The sequence below is a fragment of the Egretta garzetta genome, unplaced genomic scaffold (assembly GCF_000687185.1).
Source record: "Egretta garzetta isolate BGI_Z169 unplaced genomic scaffold, ASM68718v1 scaffold72, whole genome shotgun sequence".
Taxonomy (NCBI): Eukaryota; Metazoa; Chordata; class Aves; order Pelecaniformes; family Ardeidae; genus Egretta; species Egretta garzetta.
Window position 1 is genome coordinate 2,681,568 of NW_009259032.1, and position 13,088 is coordinate 2,694,655.

Consider the following 13,088-nt stretch of genomic DNA (forward strand, 5'->3'; position numbering starts at 1 on the left):
CCACAGTTTCAATTGCTTAAAAGGATTCCACACAATTAAGAAGTAGACTAGAAAGATACTGTACAAGAGGAAGAGATTAACCAAGAAGGAAGAGACAGAAAGAGAAATATCCTAAACATATGATCGTAGAATTAAACATTAAAAAAGCAACAACCACGCACAGCAGTTAACAGTTAATTTGCAAGATTGCCAATAAGAAAAAGCAATACGTATATCAGACCCATTCCTATGATAAAAGCTACTATATCATATAGGTAGTCTCTTATTAACAGATAAAAAAAAAATCCCGATACAGTAGGATATCCATAAGCTTGTGATGCATTTGTGTTTTTTAAGATGCTTCTGAAAAAAATCTTACAGAGAGGAGCTGGTACTGAAGCGCAGTAAAACAATACTCATGAGAACTGATGAAGGCAAAAACATCTATAGTAACACTTATTGAGGAATATCTGTTTCTTTATGGCTTTGTATGGTAGCGTCACTGTAGCACAAATGAGCACAAATTAACTGAACGTTATAAACAATGTCTGAGTTTACTTTGGTTCTGCAGTCCCATGGGTTTTCATTATCTAACTTTGTTAAAAACAAACAAATACAACAAACAGAAAAAAAGGTCAAAAAGCTGCATATGTTTCCATTATAATTATTTTACGCATGTGATTATTTTTTAACTTCACAATTAGGCAGCTTACTGACTCACGTGCTGATAGCTGATTTCTTGTTGCTGCTGATGCTGCTGCTGACGCTACTTATCTACAAACACATCTCTCATAGGTGCCTCGTTTTACCTCTGATGTTGGACTTCCCTGAACAGCTGCATGCTGGCGCTCACAGCTGGATGCAAGCTGCTGGACAGCTACACTCCTCGCGGCAGAAAGAAAAACAGAGGTAACGATATGCAGTGAATTGGGCTTGTTTGAATCAGACTAAATACTTGGACTAGAGCCAAATTCCTTCTAAAATACATATTGCAGGCATATGTGTGACAGCCAGAAGATGAGTTCGTTGGGAGGAGAAATATAAAGAAATAAATAAGACTCCAATGCATGGGAAAGGCAAACCAACTCCCTAAGTTTCTCAGAAAAACACAATTGAGTTATTTCTTGCAATTCTATAAGAGTTAGTTTTCTAATCGAGTTAATTATTTGACGTCCTCATGTCTTCAGCTGTACTTTACTTACGCATACTCCTTTTCTTCACACAATGAATGCAACGACCTAAACATCATAACAACATATTCTAATGTAACAGAGCCTCCCAATTTAAGATTTAAGTGCTACTGGGACAGATGTTATCTTTGGTTACACCACCAGCAATCCCACACTGACTCTGCTACTGATGACAGCTGTAGAACCACACAGAGTTGACACAAAGCTAACAGCAACTTTTTCTATTACCTTGCAAGTAAATCATGTCAACAACACCAAAACTTCATGGCAAGTTTTGATCCTTCCATGCTGTCGAGCTTCCTTCCCCTGAAAAGCCAAGATACCAAACACAGGAGGAACATGAGGCATGCTGGGTCCATTCTTGACATGAAATCTGAACAGGGCCTGAGATGTGCAGACTCACCTGGGACTCCTTGACCCACTTTACAGGTAGTCATTGGTCCACTTACAAAGATCACGTGAAAATTAGGGACGAAGTACCACCACCATTTTGAAATAGGCTTCAAATCAGCTTTTTATTACAGCACAGCTCCTTGCTTTGTATTCTCAGACCCTCCCACCCAGAAGAATGACTTCTAACTAAAAGATGACTACCATTTAAATGAACCCAAAGTAATCTGAAAAGTTACACAACATGAGAAAGTAACAGATGAAACAGTTCAAAAGCCGCATTGGCAACAACAAAAATCATTTTAGTGCCATCTCAATTACTCTTTTAAATAATCATATTATCTTTAGCTAGGAATGCACAAACAGCACACTAATTAATGAAAAACTGCTCTTAACATTTTAAACTAAGTTTCCACGCTTTGCATCCTTGTGGTTCAAGCCTGAAGATGGTCATGTATTTTCTTATTATGGAAAAGGATAACTACATATAATACCTTCAGATTAGCCCAATAAATTGTTTGGTCAGTTCTGGCAGGAATTAAGATATCTATCTTTTATCTAAAACACCCAACTCCAAATTGAATTTATTATTTCCTATAATCACAGAATGGTTGAGGTTGGAAGGCACCTTGGAGGGAGTCAAATGCAACCCCCCTGCTCAGAGCAGGGTCACCTGGAGCAGGTTCCTGAGGGCCTTTCACTGGTTAGGTCTTGAACACCTCCAGTGATGGAGACTTCACAACCCCACAACCTCTCTGAGCAACCTGTGCCAGAGCTTGGACACCCTCACAGTAAAAAAAGCCAAAACAAAACAAAACAAACCCCTTCCCCTCTTGCCCCTCATGTTTAAACATAGTTTCTTGCATTTCAGTTTCTGCCCATTGCCTCTGGTGCCATCTCTGGGCACCACTGAAAAGAGCCTGGCTCCATCCTCCTTGCACCCTCCTTTCAGGTATTTGTACATATGGAAGAGATCCCCCCAAGACTTCTCTTCTCCAGGCTGAACAGTCCCATCTCTCTCAGGCTTTCCTCATAGGAGAGATGCTCCAGTCTACTAGTCATCTTCATGGTGCCTTCACTGGACTGGCTTCAGTATGTCCATGTCTGTCTTGTACTGGAGAGCCCAGCACTGGTCCCAGCACTCTAGGTGTGTCTCACCAGTGCTGAGCAGAGGTGAAGGATCCCCTTCCTTGACCTGCTGGCAGCACGCTGCCCAGTGCAGCTCAAGAGGCTGGTGGCCCTCCTTGCTGCCAGGGCACATTGCTGGCTCATATTTATGTTGTTTCCTTCCTATTCTCTGAGTTACTGTTATATGAATGTTGCTTAGTCTTCAGCACTGGCTATATGAATTTTATGAATTTGAGAGTTATTTCATACGAGTGAAAATTCCTCTCATTAGTCAAACATTCACATAATCATTTAGTTTGGCAATCCAAAGAAGCTTTGAATCCTTTTTTTTTCAGTTGTCTGGCAAAAGCTTGAGTTAAAAAAAAGAAAAAAAAAAGCTACAGAAAAGGGCAGATGGATGACGACCAATGAATCTTCCAAAATAAGCTATATAAACACATTGAAAATACATCTGATCTAAACAGTGGATTAGAGGGAAAGGTAAAAAAAAGAAATATCTTAAGAAATGAATGGAAAAATTCTCACTGTGTACCACAGCTTTTTGGTTGACCACAGATCATAATTTATTCAGTCAGGTATGGATGTTTCCACAATTATTCACAGTCTTGGACTCATTCCCCGCCACTCTTCTCAACATGTTTTTGGAAAGTGATAATATGTAATGAACTCGAACCCATGTATCAAACTGCTAAATTATTAAAAATGAGAGTTCAAAGCTTGAGAAGCCATTGGCTATTTCCTTTAAAAAACAATCTTTTGTTTAAAACTTCCCTGCTTTATACACCTATATCACTTCCAAAACCTGTATCCACTGGCTACTAGGCTGAAAAGAAAACAAAGAAAAAAAGAGGAAAGGCTGTTCTGAACCCTGTTCCATGCAGTTGCAAATTGATTTTATGACTACACAGCAAGGGTGCACAAAATGTGGCATGCAAGCCAATTATGGCCCATGGGGTTATAAAATGCAGCCATCAACCATCTCTCTCTCCCTGTAACTACATAACTGATTAAAAACTGATTAACTGTATGGATTTGCTTGTTAACACAAGCAAGCAAATTTTGTTCAGCTATCTGGGAGGCGGGCAGCCTAGGGAAGTACAGATGAGTGGTTTTCTTGTAGCTTAAAAAAACCCACAAAAAAGTAAATGCGAAGGGAATTCAGAGTTTTGATGTAGGTTATATAGAGATAATTCAGGGGGGATATTACTTTGACTCTCTGTCTCTCTTTTTCACAGAATTTCTAGTTTTCTTGCAGAAATTTTGGGTCTTTTTAGGTCTAGCCATCACACAAGTTAGGCTGAAACTGGTCAATGGGGGTTCAACATCACTAATACGCAGACTTATAGATGGACAGTGTGGTCATGAAATCCTGGTGGGAATCCAGTCTCAAGGAGATTCTGCATTAATATTTCCCATGTAGCATTTGGGAAATGGTCAAGCTGTAGGAGTCAAAAGAAAATGAGCGCTCTAAAGTGGGGGCCCATAAAATAATTAATTTCATCATCTGTTGTGCTATGCATCAGCTTCATAGAATCTCTGACAAAAACCTGGATGTCTCACCAGTCCTGCAGCAAACACGTGCTCAGCCAGATGTGCAGTTTGAAACTTAGGACCAAGTGGACAAGAGGGTCTCAGCACAAAAACATTCACCTGGGAGGAATAGAGGTGGCGTTTTCTCGCAGATAAGAAATAGAGGAATAAAAATAAAATCTTTCAAGTGTATGAAATATTTTGTCTTTGCGCTCTTTATTCTAACAATGAAGGAAATACTTTACTTAGCAGTGACAAGCTTTTTAACTACTTAAGATAGTTAACGAAGCCTGACACTCAACTAGTATGTTATCTACCACAAAACATGAGAATAGTGAAGGAAGAACCCAGCATCTACCTGACTTTTTAGCTTCCGGATGCCTATGATAAATTGTGAGGTTTATCTGCCAAATGTAAACTATTTTTCTTCATTAAGCTAAAAATAAAGCAGTTCAAAGATAAGCTACAAATAAGCAAAATTCTGGAATTTCCATCCTGGAATTTCCACATAGTTCAACTATATTGTCTGGAAAAATATAATTTTTTTTTTTTTTTTTCGCTAAGGCATAAATGTAATACATGAGGAGTCACGTGTTTTTAAAATAAGATACCATTTTTTTAACTTACATTTACATCTTTCTGCAACCAGGAGTCAACATGGAAAACAATCATTTTAGTCATAATAGCTTGTGATAGAAAGGTGTTTGGGGTTATTATGTCCTCTTCCAATGAAGGAAAGATATGGAGCCCAATGGAAAAATGTCAGATACTTAACACAATAGGAGCCTGAAGGTTGCAAACCTCCAGAAAATGTCACTGATTAGATAACATGAACCTAACTGAACTGACATTAGACAAAAGCACTTCTACTTCCTCTAAAATAAACAGAGAGATGGGAGAAGAACAGAGAGGAGGGAACTCCTGGATTACCACCAGAAAAAGAAGGGAAAGATTTAGTCACCTATGGTGGAAGAGAAGCAAACTGCCCAGAGAGGAGGCTCTAAGATTCTTCAGAGGCAGCTGAAGAATTGGGAATTAATGGATTTGCTAAGGAAAAGAAGACCAGTCTACTTAGCCAGCAATAACTTGGGAGAACAGAAATTAAAAAGCATTTGATTCCCAACCAAGAGGGAGGAAAACATGCGCAAGGAACAGGTTCATCTTTCACAGCACAGGGAAATAGCAGAAGAAAACTGTTGCCCTGCAGGGCTGTGGAAAAGCAGTGAGTAGAGGGAGGCTCCGGTCTTCATGAGTACAGACACTGCTGTGAGGATGCGTAATGAAGAACCCTCTAAGAAGGAGAAGAGGAACCATTCCAAAAGTTTTCTGAGAAAAAAAAAAAATTGAGGTATTTGCAAAGGGCACATATATATAAAATAGGATTAATATACATGTGCTAAAATTCATATACTTTACAGCAACTAGAGATAAGTCACACCTACTAGTTTATGTGGAAAAGAAAAAAAAAAAGGAATTTTGCACAAGTGGAGAACTGAACCTAACTGTTACCACCTAGAAAAGAAACATTTGTCATGAGGATGGTTACTAGGGATAAGGACAGGAACAAGAAGTCCATGTTGCAAGACTCTTCTTGGAAAAGTTAAAATAATATAAGCCATATTTACCTTTCATTTATTGAAGAGAATAAATCCAATGAATTTTATTTCTGTCATTGCAATATTCCAAGTGGTTAAGTGAAAACTGCTGTGTAATAAAAAGTTATTATACACCAAACAAAGGTTCCATGTTAATCTCACTGCTTCCTTAAATTTTGATGCTGATGTTTTATCATCACAAAGCTATTCAGATTCAACAGGCTGGCTTCCAAGCTTGTTACATCAGCAAACATATTAAATATTATTTATTATTATTAGCCTAGATTTGGCAAAAGTTAACAAGACTACACTACAAGATATGTACATCAGAAATTAGGGTAAGAGAGTACCTTTGAATTACTACCACATGTGCCTCAAATTATACTCAGGGAGGCCCCAGTTCCAGCATTCAGTCTCTGTACACGTTACGCTTAAGTATAATTTACAGCAGACCTTACACATTAAGCTTTCATGGTGGTAGCTGCGTGTCTCATTATTTTTTAAAGAGAGATTTAGATGACAGTGATTTGTCCCACATATGTAGTCCTTACGTATAACAGACTGTGTTAGCATCCATGGCCTGCTTATTCAGGTCCCGTTTTTCTGTCTCCTTGGCTTTTCTTGGCCATCCGTGTCATTGATTTGCTTACATCAGACTTGCACCATATATTTTGGCACGTCACCGTATATATCTGTATTTCAGGTCCTAAACAATACCTCACACTACATTTGCATTGTTTTGCTTCTCCATCCTTGTGCCCCAACACATGTGCTTTAATCAAGGCTTGAAAACAATCCATCCACCCACTCAACTAGACAAATGCCAAAACATCTCCAGATTTTAAGCTTTCTTTTTGGCTGCAAAATGATCTTCCAAATGTGAATGGGCAGTAAACATCGCAGCTGGCTTCTCATGTGTGCAAGCAAGCAAGCAATTTTTGGATACCTCTTCAGCTGCAGAGATGTGTGCCAAGGTGCAGCATATCATGACTGCTAATACGAACCATGCAAGATGCAATGGAAACATCAGCGAACGTCAGTCTGTGAGGACGGCGCACAACACAGCAGCGGAGCAGCAATGAAAATGTCACAGGATTCAAAGCGGAAAGAACGTCTTCTACCTCCTTTGCTACAGGGTACTAGGGTTTAGGTTTTTTTCAGGCTGATTTGTCACTTCCTACCTGGAGGCTGATATCAAGACGGATCCCACCCCGGCACTCATCACACCCAAAGAAATCCCAGTACTTCAGGGGGAGAAGGGAGAAATTCAGCGCATATAATTTATGAAATTGAGAAGGATTCAGCAAATCGGTGTCTGTTGGAAGGACAGAGCTGAAAGGTGTTGAAGCTTCCAAGATATTTTGGGATCTACAAGAGGAAGTGGACTAGCTCGCACCGTCTGAGACCAAATAAGGAATACATTTTTCTTCTAGAGGCAGAAGAGTAAGGGACACAATGCACTGCATGAAAGCAGTGAAAAAACACACTTCTACCTTTTCCTCCTTCACATCTTTCCTCACTTGTTTTCAGTCTACATGTAGGCTTAACATGGAGACATCTTTTTTTTTTTTTTCCCCATGTTCAAATGCAAGTCCTCCTCAGTCACTGTCTACTAACACAACAGGGAGAATGGCAGCCCAACTATTTTTCACCCTGGCACTTAGGCACAGGCTATGTTTTCCAGGCCCTGGCTTCAGCCTAGCTCTCTGGTCCAGCTTCTTGAGACGACACAACAGCTCACTCGCACCTCATTCTGCAATGTGCAGAGAGAACTATTTGTTCTCTTGCTGCAACAGCACAAAAGCCAAACAGCCTCAGGGCTCCACGGCAGCCCTGGGCTCACCCTGCAGCTACAGTCTTCAGCAACGGCTGGCATTAGCGTAGCACTATCAAAGGAGCAAAGACACCAAAGACAATTAATCAAATGGCATTGACAAGCTTGCTACTGAACTTTGCTGCTTTAACAACATTTATTGCTTGAGAAGAGATAAATCCCACCAACAGGGGTACAAGCACTGTGGTTATCACGCATGGTCTGGCCAGGGCAGAGCGAAGTGACTGCTCTGCACGCGTTAATGCCCACCACACCGAGGAAATGCCGAGCAAAACACCACTAGAGGTGGTCAGCTAAAAACCAAGCCCAAGTAAACAGGTTTTATATGGAGTGTCTTGGGAATGGAGGACTGGAAAGGCAACAGCTCCACAAACACTGTTTTCACAGTGTCCCCATGGGAAGACTTGGCAATACCTCGAGCCTGGCAATCCGCACACCCACCGGCATCCACACAGCCTCCTGGCATGGCAACCCAACACCCCACAGTGAATTTAGGACCCTCAATGAGGTCAAGAACAGCATTTGTCCTCGCACACTGTATAAGGAAGCTGCGTACTGTTTGCAGATTCCCTGCTCCCACCCCACAGTAGAGAGGGGTTTTCTTTTTCCACTATTTGATAGTCCACTGGTTCAAAATCTAGTCCCTGAAAGTCATTCAATAAGCTGTTTTCCTTCAGTCTGTAGTAATAAAACTATACAACACTATAAACATTCTCTGCGTTGGACTCCAAGATGTTTGGAGCTCTAGCTGGAAACACTGCTCCTTTTGTTTTTACAGTACAGCAGACCCCTTTAGACCCACTTTTCATCAAGACACCGAGTATTTTTGTTTTCTATTTTCTACAAGGAGAGCCCTTTCTAAATCTAGGCAAGAGACTTATGAGCAGCTATTGGGTGAGTCTCATTGCTCCAGACTTAAGCATATCACAAATCAGAAAAGCCAAGCGATGTCCGGGGAACAATTTTCCCTTCTGTAACCATTGCAACACACAGGCCTGGCCGCACGGGGAAGATGAGCATTAATGGGAGATACAGACCTACGCCTCTCAAGCGAGGAGAAAGAAACAGGCAGCATAGAAGGCAAAATTTCCTGTTCATGAAAAATTTAAAGAAAGCAGTAAACAGTCTCTGATGAGTGTTGTCAGTCTGTGTCCAAGGCGACATCTTTGTAATTGAAGATATTCTCCCATTCTGCCCTATGGCTGAGAAGAAGTGCAGAGCAAGTAAAGCACGAGCAGAAGTATGGCATATGAAATTCAGCAAAACACCATCCCTGTGCTGCTGCTGGCTTTTCTGTTAAAGCTGCCGACAGGAATGCTCGTGTTTCAGTCAGGCAAAGTTTGCAGGGAGAGGTAATATCTTTTATTAGACCAACTGATACAGTTGGAAAAAACAGACAAGCTTTTGGGCACAGAAAGCCTTTCCTGCACAGACCTGAAGGGCGGCTTGTTTTTCTGAAAGTTTCTCTTTTTTCCAACTATAGTGGTTCATCCAATAAAAGATATTACCTCTCCTTGCAAACCCTGCCCCACTTAACAGTCTTTGAATCTCATGGCTACAACGGCAATACTATTACGTTCGGGTTGTACTGATGGTTTGCAGCATAGACTTCTCCATTTGGTCTAATAGGCATCATCTCATTTCACAGAGAACAGGCTACTGGTTTTAAAGGTAATAGCTTATAAGAAATTTTACTCATTGCCAACATGGGCCAGGCTGAAGCTGATGGTGATAAAAGGGGAAAAAAAAAAAAAAAATTCTACCCACCCCCCCAAAATAACCCCAAGCCCTCTTTACTACCATTCACACCAATCATTAGAATACCCCTCCACATATGGCATGTACCTCAATATTAGGAAACACCAGAAGAGCACAGATTCTCAAGTATCTACAGAAGGAACAGTAAAACAATTCCAGCAGAGGATTTTTAAATAGGAATAATGAAATAACATTATTTTAAAGAGGCATCCAAAAAACTTTCTCTTACGTTGTGGCAACAGTGCCATGCTTACAAGGACTGGTCCTGGCAAGCAACACTCTAACATGTGAACCACACCCCAAAGAGTTTATTGTGAGGATACACATTTATGCACCAGGGAGAAAAACACACAGAAGTGAAGCCTTTCAAATACTGCAGGCCTCAGGCATGTCTGTGTGTCTTATGTATTTCGATGTTCTGAGTAGCTCTGGTGGAACAGATGAAGTAGCTGACTGACCTGCTTCACTCTGAGGCACTGATGCTAGGAGATGCAATGAATATCCAAAAACTCATGCTCAACTAATTAAAACATACTTTTCTTCCCATAGTCTACCGTTTACTTTAGCACAAATCTAATTGAAAAAAAATTTGTACTGCAAATGAGAAAAAGCAATTCTCACCCTCAACATACAATTTACTGTTATTTATAAAACAGGCTGGATTTAAACACTCTTCATGGTCCTCTCCTCTCACGCAAAGGTTCATGTTCTCATTATAATAACCATGTCAGGTTTATCACTGTAAGAAGGGTCTCCAGTAGGAAAGCCACAGTTAAGTAATTTTTCCGTGAATTCCTTTTCTTTATATTTATATATATATATTGTTACCAAGACATATTCCAATTTTTATTTCAGAGTTCTATGAAGTAAAATGCAAAACATTTTTCATGACATGTGGAGAATGGTAGGAATTTTATTGTCCAGATCTCCCTGTATTCCAATTACAAATACATGATCCACATTTTTATTTGACTCAGTGCTGTAACTATAAATTAATTATTTTAATTTCAGTGGAATTTCTCCATAGTTTTGCTTTGCCATACATATCAGAATGGACATGGTCATTACCATTAAATTACTTGATATATTGTAGATTATAAGTATTGACTGCAAAATTCTTTTCCATCACAAAGTGGTTTTGTCTCTACAGGATGCTTGATGTTTTGCATTTTTTAAATAAAAATAAAACAATAGCTACAAAATAGCTTTATTTTGTAGGTAAAATTTTTATAAGCTGATCTGGCTAATATTTAGCTCTGATCTATTTAAAATCTATTAATATATATTTATGCAAATATCAGTTACTCTCTGGAACCTTCTTTTTTTTTGGGGGGGGGGCAGAGAATGGAAGAAACATTTTGTAAAGAAGTTTATTTACTGAAATGAACTAATAAAACAATCCACAGCCTGTTTGTACACCTGAAATAAGCCAGACTGACTAGAAATGCAATGCCAGAGAACTATAATTTCTAAAATTATATGGGGGTTGAGGGAAGGGGAAGGAAGAAATTAATTTCTGCATGCTTTAAAAAAGACGAACAGCAAGCTAAAATCAGTACAAGTCCGTCCCTACAGCTTTCCCCATATCGGTGAATTTTAGGGTAATGAGAAAGACACCTTCCTCAGAGCATAAGTGGTACGGATAAGAACTACAGTCTCAAAACACTTTCTACATAACATGAAGTTTCTTCATTTCACTTTCTAATGACCTGTAAAAACTAAGTGAAACTGATACACAGATTTTGTTCCACTGAGCATCAAATGTTTTATACTCATTTCAACGTAAACAAGAAGAGAATGACAAAAAATTAGTTTCAGAAATTGTTTAATGCTGGAATGAAACTGGATTTGGGTTAACTGTACCACCCTGGTGGGGTGGTGGTTTGGAGGTGTCCTCCTACCCAGAGTGTGTGCAGCACAGAACCCACGGACATCAACCATCAGTCACTGCGTACCACGATGCATCAAACAGTCGAAGGAATGACCTTAGCTTTTTCCTGTAGGCATCAGTCACGTTATATATTCACATGATGGTTTAGACCTTCTGTGGTTATAAACCAGAGGGCAGTTTTCATGTGTTCTGCCACATCTGTGCTAATAATAATTTGCAATAATACTAGTGATATATTAAGTGCTTTCAAGTCTGCTTTAGGACATGAGAGGGGAACCTTGCAGTCTTGCCTTAGCCTTGACCTAAGCAGTCTTTTGTAAAGTTCCTGCTAGATGAAGAAGGGCTTGTAACCAATAACCCCCAGAAGGCATTAATTATGTCTCTCATGAAATTATTTCTCTGTGTGCAGCCACAAAATGGGCACCATTTCATGAACACCACAGACAGGGACAAGGTAGCCCTGTCCTTCTCTAGTTTCTCATTGCAAGGTTACCATCAATTTTCTTTTAGTATTTTTCAGTCAGCTCACAGTCATATGGCTGGTGCATAAACCATCTTCCTGAATCACAAAACTTAGCTGTTGCGGGTTTTTTCCCCACACAGGAGATGAAATACAGGTGTCTTATTTTCAAATGAAGGGAGAAAGCCCACCAAAAGACATAGGTCTAAGCAGCATTAATTGACGTTGAGTTGTCTTATGGCCATATGACACCATGAGGCTTGGCCAGCGTCTAAGTTAGCTGGGCTCCAGCACGCCCACCGCCAGCCAGACTGGCCACACTTCCCACCTGAGTTGGTGCAGGGCTGGAGCCTGCTGGGCCCTCCTGGACACCAAACACCCCAAACTAGGACCTGAGCTCTCATACCACAGCTGGGACCAACCTCCTACGGTGATTCACACTCAGCACACCACAGCCATGATCTACCATGGGATCAGACAACCCTGGGGGCAGCACAGTTCACGCATTCCTGGAACCATATACTGAAATACATGGGTTGGGCACTTCCCCAATAACCCAGTCTGATTTTTGGATCCTCTAGGCAGGTGCCAAGTCTGAAAAGAATCGTAGAGGAACACAGAACAGAAAAAGATCAGCTGAAGTTGAGCCCTGGTTGCAGAACCATTAAGCAAAACCCACCCCAGCTTAGCAAGAAGCTGGACTTTACAGTGGATTTTGCAGATTTCGCTAAGCAGCAGTTGTTCCATCAACAATCCGCGTTGTCTCCTTACTCCAGCTGGAGCAGCCCGGTGAGACCTGAGATGGCTGTTCATTCCTGGCTTGCTGAATGGCCGGAGTGACCTACAAGCACCTCGCTTATCCTGCACAGTGCTGCATGTTTCTATCTAGAGCCACGTAAAGGATGGGTTTTGCTTATACCTGCTATTTTTGTTAAATTGAATGCAGCTCTTGCTGAATGAAACATGCCAGGCTTCCTGGCTGGTTTGTATAAGCCACCTAAAAGATACTAAAACTCCAGTTGAGGTATTCCAGACAAAATGCAATGTAACAATCCAAAGGCCCACATCATTCTTTGACACCATTCAGCTAATTACAAATGGAGCCAGATAGAAAATTAGGTGCAACAACAAGATGGATGAATTCCTAGTTTTATCTAATACTCTAGGCTCCAGGTAAAGTGGCCTCAAAACCATCCCTGAATGCCAGGATGCACAGAGAAACAACAAAGCAAGTCTCCTTGACCTGAACTGTAGGAACTGAAAAGAACTTTAAAACCTCTATGCACAGTCTGCATAAGAATGACACTAGAAAAAAAAAAAAAAACAAACCACC